This window comes from Miscanthus floridulus, chromosome 16, assembly GCF_019320115.1.
Source record: "Miscanthus floridulus cultivar M001 chromosome 16, ASM1932011v1, whole genome shotgun sequence".
NCBI classification, from domain to species: domain Eukaryota; kingdom Viridiplantae; phylum Streptophyta; class Magnoliopsida; order Poales; family Poaceae; genus Miscanthus; species Miscanthus floridulus.
Window position 1 is genome coordinate 46,251,277 of NC_089595.1, and position 6,734 is coordinate 46,258,010.

Below are 6,734 nucleotides of genomic sequence, written 5' to 3' on the forward strand. Positions count from 1 at the left end.
TGTTGAAGAACTCGCCGAGATCTATGGTACTCCTACTCCTAAGGGTTGGCGTGAAGCCAAAAAAGTAAGTAATTGGCATTGATTGATTGTCTATCTTTTACAATAGCCAGGGTCCAATATTTATACCCGGAACCTAAACATGAATCCTACTCAAGTACGACTCGTTATAATCTTTGGTATAAGAGAAAACATTCCTAACTTAAGATAACTTGTGCTATAATCTTTCCCTTTTTGAAGAGTCTGACATGTTTTTCCCGATGCCAACCATAGCTCATTGACGCTTTCTCCTGAAGTCATCCGAAGAGAGCCGATCCCAGTACTGCGTCTGAATCAGCTGATATCAATCTTTACACAATCGATTCCTTGATGACACAATCTTGAAAGTTTCTAATTCCCGCGTTCTTCTTCCCAAATTTTGGTGTAAACAAAACCAGTCCAAAATGCATCTAAATTGCTGAAAGAATGTCGACAATTGCATCAACTGGTACGACCTAGGATGCATATTCATCACCACGAGATCTTGATTTTCTCTCCGCGACCATCGACGATAAGATCGATGACCCAAAGTCGCTGTCCACGTAGGGGCCTTCCAGAGGCATCCTTCCCCTTACAAATAAAGGCCACAAATTAGCCGCCTACCGATGAAATCGACGCCTACAACAACGATCTCATCGTGGCAATCACCGAAGTCATCGCAGGACACACAATCCTAACCAAAATCATCTGATTTTGCCAAAAAAATCATTTGAACTCAACACTAAGACACAAGAAAACTGTGAAAAGAGGATGGGTCCCCTCCCCTTCTTGTCTTCAGTAGATGCACCGGAGAGGAAGAATGAGAGGGGCCCTAGGCGCAACGGTAGCAGTGGCGGCGCTCTACCCTAGGCGGCGACCCTTCGTTTGTGGTGTAGAGTGGTGGCATGTTGGTGGATGGGCAACGAGAAGACCCCCTCCTACATAGAGAAACTCCATAGTGGCAGGTTGGATCTACAAGGCTTTAGACTCAGCTGAGGAGAGCATGTACGAATGAATGCATATAAAAAAACAAAACTTTTCGCTAGAGAATTAGAAAACTCCTGCTGCCCACGTGTTTGACTCCCTAGTGGGGTCACTAGAGATGGGGACGCATGCACACCTCGGTCATAGGGGAGGACTACAGACGGACCCAGGATACACGTCAAATCTTCGACTCACAAATTGCAGAACAACCATGTTCGTCGGTTCACCGTTCACAAGACTTCAAGTCTCCATCAGCCAACACCACTATTCGTTGGCGTCTGAGTAGTCGACAACCTAAACCTAATGAGCGCGGAAGTGCGGTGATGTTGATCGCCGAGCGTCGTGTTGGTTGTTGCCCCAATGTTGAGCATCAATAGACAAATGGAGGGAGTCGTGCCGAGGGCGCCCGTGAGGATCGGAAGCTGCTAGGGTTTGGGAGGACCGGAGTGTCCTCTGGTCAACCATACTATACACTTGCCGCGCCAACTCAGTGCCGAGATCAAAGGTGAGAATTGAGGGTCTAGTATGATTTATGCATCTCGTATTGAGAGTGTGCTTTCAATGGCAGAGATGCTGTGTCGAATGATGTTTTGGACGTTGAGGGTATGGTCCCTCCATCATCAGTTCAGTACTCACTCCGTTCTAAATTATAAGTCAATTTGACTTTTTTGGTACATCTATTTTGCTATGTGTCTCGATATAATATTATGTCCAGGTATATAATAAAAATGAATAAATCAAAAAAGTCAAAGCGACTTATAATTTGGAACGGAGGAAGTAGAAAGCAATGGCATGTGTTAGATGGAATTTTCCAAACCCATAGAAGGGACAAGACATGGAGTCCGATCCTTAGAGTGGTATGCATTTTCCAATTTATTCATTTCTTTAGTATAATAATAGATGGATATATATGTAACATTAGTATAAGATATCTTTTATAACTTTGTATATTTGTGAACACACCATGTGGATATCATTTACTACTGAATATTTGGCAATCTCACTCTGCCAAATGGGGCGTACCCATTTTTTAACCCAAATTAATGTCAGCCTTTAGTTACCACAAACCATTTCCTCATCTGATCGCAAATCGAATCGTGCTGGGTTTCTATAATCCCACATAGAAACATAATCCACCAAGATATAAGATATCAGAGTCGATCTGATCAAATCTGGCGTATTTTGTCCGTCTTCATTCATTTTATTTAGAGTGAAATACACTGGCGGCCCTTTAACTTGTCGGCTTGTACCAGTCCGGTCCACGAACTTACAAACATAGAAAATGGGTCCCTAAACTTGTCAAGTTGCTCACCGCAGGTCCATTTCCCATCCGACGCGGCCTCCAGGCGACATGGCAGCGCCAGCGTGGCGGACGAAGCATGACGACCAGCTGCTACACCTGTCCCTGCTCCTCACCGCGTGGAGGGTCCCCGTCCACTTTGTGGCGCCGGAGCCGCACCTCTAGGAGGCCCACGCGCGCCTGCACGACTGGTATGGCACCCTCCCCGCGGCGGTGCACTTCCGCGCGCTGGACGTGCCCGCGCACGAGTCCCCCGCCCCGGACCCGCGCTCCCCTTTCCCGGCGCACATGCAGCCGCTCTTCGAGGCCTACTGCGCCGGCGCGCGGCCCCGCTGGCCATGCTCCTGGCGGAGCTCGCCGCGACCCACCGCCGCGTTGTTGTCCTCCACGACTGCATGGCGGCGTTCAGGGTGGCCGAGGCCACGCGCTTGCCCAGCGCCGAGGCCCTCGGCGTGCACTGCCTCACCGCCTCCTACAATGTCAGGTGGGCGGACCGGGAGCACACCCTGCTGCGCCACCATGGCCTCGTGTGCCACCCGCCTGACGCCTGCGCCACCCCGGAGTTCGTTGCGCTCGCCAGGTGGATGGGGCAGGAGCGCCGGCGCCCGCCCGGTGTCGGCATGGTCGTTAACACCTACCGCACGCTCGAGGGCGACTTCCTCGACGTGCTCCAGGGGATCCTGTCTTCCGACGGCCGCAGGCTGTTCGCCGTCGGGCCTCTCAGCCCGGTGCTCCTCCCCGGTGCCGGCGCGAGCAGTGGGACTGGCAACGAGAGCTCGCGGCGGCGCGAGTGCCTGGATTGGATCGACGCGCAGCCGCCGTCGTCAGTGCTGTACGTCTCGTTTGGCACGACGTCGTCACTGCGCCTAGAGCAGGTGCGCGAGCTGGCCGCCGCGCTGCGGGACAGTGGGGCGCACTTCGTGTGGGTGCTGCGTGACGCCGACCGCGTGGACCTGCGCGGCGGCGGGGAAGGGGATGCCGCGACCGAGACCCTCCGTGCCGCCGCGGCGTCCGAGCTCGGCCCTGGCGACGCCCGCGCTGGCGTGGTGGTCACCGGGTGGGCGCCGCAGCTGGAGATCCTAGCGCATGTTGCGACGGCGGCGTTCATGAGCCACTGCGGCTGGAACTCCACCGTGGAGAGCCTAAGCCACAGGGAAGCCCATCCTGGCGTGGCCCATGCACAGCGACCAGCCCTAGGACGCCAAGCTCGTCTGCATGTTCCTCCGCGCCGGCGTGCTCGTGCGCCCCTGGGAGCGGCGCCACGACGTGACCCCCGCGGCCGCGATCCGCGACGCCATCGACAGGGTTATGGCCTCGGAGGAAGGCGCCGAGATCTGGCGGCGGGCGACCGCTCTCGGGGAGGCCGTCCGCGGTGCCATGGCCGAGGGCGGGTCGTCTAGGCGGGACCTGGACGAGCTCGTCGCGTACGTGACGAGGTGATCCATGGTCCGTGCGGCGACTGTGCCGCGATGTGGCGTCCGTGCGGCGACTTCGTCTGCTACGCTAGCGCTGCCACGTCGCCTGAAGGCCGTGCCGGATGGGAAATAGGCCTGCGGTGAACAACTTGACAAGTTCAGGGTCCTATTTTCCGCGTTTGTAAGTTCGTGGACCGGACTGGCACAGGTCGACAAGTTAAAGGGCCGGCAGCGTATTTCACTCTTTTATGTATTTCACGGACCCGCACTCTTGCATCTCTTTCCATTGTTTGTTGTGACTTCCTCAGAAAGAGAGAGAGCTAGAGAGCTAGAGGGTGAGAGAGAGAGAGACACGGGGAGAGAGAGGATGCAGAGACCTTCTCGTCGCCGCTCCACCATGTCATCACCAAACAATGAAGAGCCACGGAAGAAGATGAACAAGAAGGTAATGAAGTTACATACCCTGCCCTTGAAGCACAGACAGCGCATCCCCCAAGTGTTAAGATCGCTCTGTTGGGGTGCCACTGCCAAGAAGGACGATCCCAGCCAAAACAAAAAGGATGGGGTCGTCTGTGACCGTGAGCGTGAGGAGAGCGATGCGAATACGTTTGTGTCCGCCAACAGCTCCGAGCTGCGTTCCTTCTCCACAGGCGTCGACGTCGACGACGAGCCCCCGTCGTTTCGGCTCAGCCCGCCGCCGCCCATCTTCCTAACCAGCAGTATCGAACGCACTCCCCCAGCCTCTCCCATGAAGATCGTCCGAAAGCTTCCATTCGGGTACGTTTTTTTCGTCAGCTGGATACCCCGGCGCCATCACCGCCGCCGTCTGTGACAACGCTGTCAGGAATAATCAAGACTGCGATGCCATTGATGGCTTGGCTGCACCTGCGGTCGAGGTCACGGATGGTCAAGAAGAAGGTTGGCCATGCTTTCAAACAAGTATGTCAGCGAGGCAGGCGTGAAGGTGTAGAAGAAACCGATGGCTGCGGCAATGACGATGAAGATGTGTTATGGAAGAAGGACGTGAAGGGACTTCGCTGTAGGCGGGTGCAGGAGGACGACGCTCCATACTGAATGGACGGGGACGTGTGGGTCGAGCGCTTCTATCAACGGTTTTTTCACCGTTCACATATAACCCACATGATTTCTAGGGGTGTGCATGAACAATAGAAATTAGGATACAAGGATGTATGAAAAAAACATGCTACATCCTTCTCTGGTATCTATGTTAATTCTTGGTGTTCCAAAACAATTTTATAGAATTTTTCATTCAGTTGTATGTTGTTTCGCAGTTGGCACTACTATTCTCTAACTCGATTTGTCAAATAAACGTACATATCTAAGCAAGCATTTGTAGAAATAATGTATTTCTCGGTACTGCCATGCAACTAACCCTGGAAATAAATTACTAAGAGAGCAAAAGCGGATGTCTTCGTGAATCTGGTAATTGTGTTCAATCCGATTATACGGAGGTTGTCGAAATTATAGGGAGCGGAGGCTTCACTGCTAACTCAGCAGTGTACTATGAGTGCGATCTGGTGCGGGTTCCAGAATATCTCCATTGAGCACTGCAGTAGGGAAACTAACTAAGCGGCTCATCAGCTGGCGAGGCGGGCTATGCACTTAAAGACTTATTATATCTGGGATGATGATCCCCGTATTTTTATTATGGAGTTTTTATTGAATGATGATCAATAAAGTTCGCCGCTCGCACTACTGCAGACGGGCTCTTTGCCGAGTGCTTAGGACACTCGGCAAAGTCCCTATTGTACTCGGCAAAGGCTTTGCCGAGTGCCGCACTCGGCAAAGAGCAGTCGGCAAAGAACCCGTCGGCAAAGGTTTCTTTGCCGAGTGCCACATATCGGGCACTCTGTAAAGCGTTTGCCGAGTGTCACGTCAGCATTCGGCAAAAAAAAATCCAACGTCAACTCTGGCGGCCTCTTTGTCGAGTGCCACCTCAGCGGCACTCGGCAAAGAATCTTTTCTCTTTCTTTTGAAAATTCTTTGCCGAGTGCCATACTCTTGCACTCGGCAAAGAAATTTTTTCTTTTTTTTAAAAAAAATCTTTGCCAAGTGCCATGGCTCTGGCACTCGGCAAAGCTGGGAAATTGGGTCTCTGCTTCCCAGCTTTGCCGAGTGCCATGGTCACGGCACTCGGCAAAGCCCTCTTTGCCGAGTGTGGCACTCGACAAAGAGGGGGAAAAATGCTATTTTTTTTGGTTTTTTGCTTTCCATCAGCACAAACAAAGAAATCACATTTATATCAACACACAGCACATGATAAATCACATACACATCCATATTCCATCACATACACATCCATAATCCATCACATACACATCCACCATCCATAATACATCACATACAAATCCATTGTCCATAATCCATCACATACATTCGCATCATCTATGACAATATCCATCACAGTATATATATGTCTCTAGTAGTAGTCCAACATAAGGCTAAGTCTAACACAAGTCCATGCAACATGAAAAGAAACAAATAAATGGTACCTAAAGCCAGCCTCCCTACCCGGAGTGTGAACTGCCACCTTGAGGAGGGCTAGTTGGCCACCCGACCTGTGGAGAAGGGTCACCTTGAGGAGTCGGGTTCGAACCCACCGACTGTGGCTGCACAAAGGAGAAGCGAATTCATGAGTATCTACAGGAGGGCCGCACAAGCTAAAGGAATAAACAACCATATATACTCACCGGAGTCCCTACAGGAGGAGGAGGAGCCACAACTGGAGCGAGCAACGACTGAGGCACGATCACACCTGGCAAGGCCTGAAGGCTCGCCATGAAGCTGAACATGTCCTGCAGCCTCTGCGCCTCGGCCGCCCTCTGGGCTTGTCAGCCTCCATCTTTAGCCGATGGGCCTCCGCCGGGCCGCCTGCTGGGCCTCCAACCTCCGCAAGTCGGCCTGCAACATTCCACCCGCAATGTTTAAACAATGCAAAGGTAAGGTAGATGTGTAAAAGCAATGAACGACGAATAAAATAGTACTAACCTGGAGTTCCG

The 6,734-nt window shown here is 52.3% G+C and overlaps 2 pseudogenes; both read left to right on the top strand.

The window, feature by feature from the left end:
• The first annotated feature begins 2,350 nt into the window (after nucleotides 1–2,350).
• LOC136510649 (cis-zeatin O-glucosyltransferase 1-like) lies at nucleotides 2,351–3,739 on the top strand (annotated as a pseudogene).
• A 342-nt stretch (nucleotides 3,740–4,081) lies between these two features.
• Nucleotides 4,082–4,788, top strand: LOC136510650 (uncharacterized; annotated as a pseudogene).
• The last annotated feature ends 1,946 nt before the right edge of the window (nucleotides 4,789–6,734 follow it).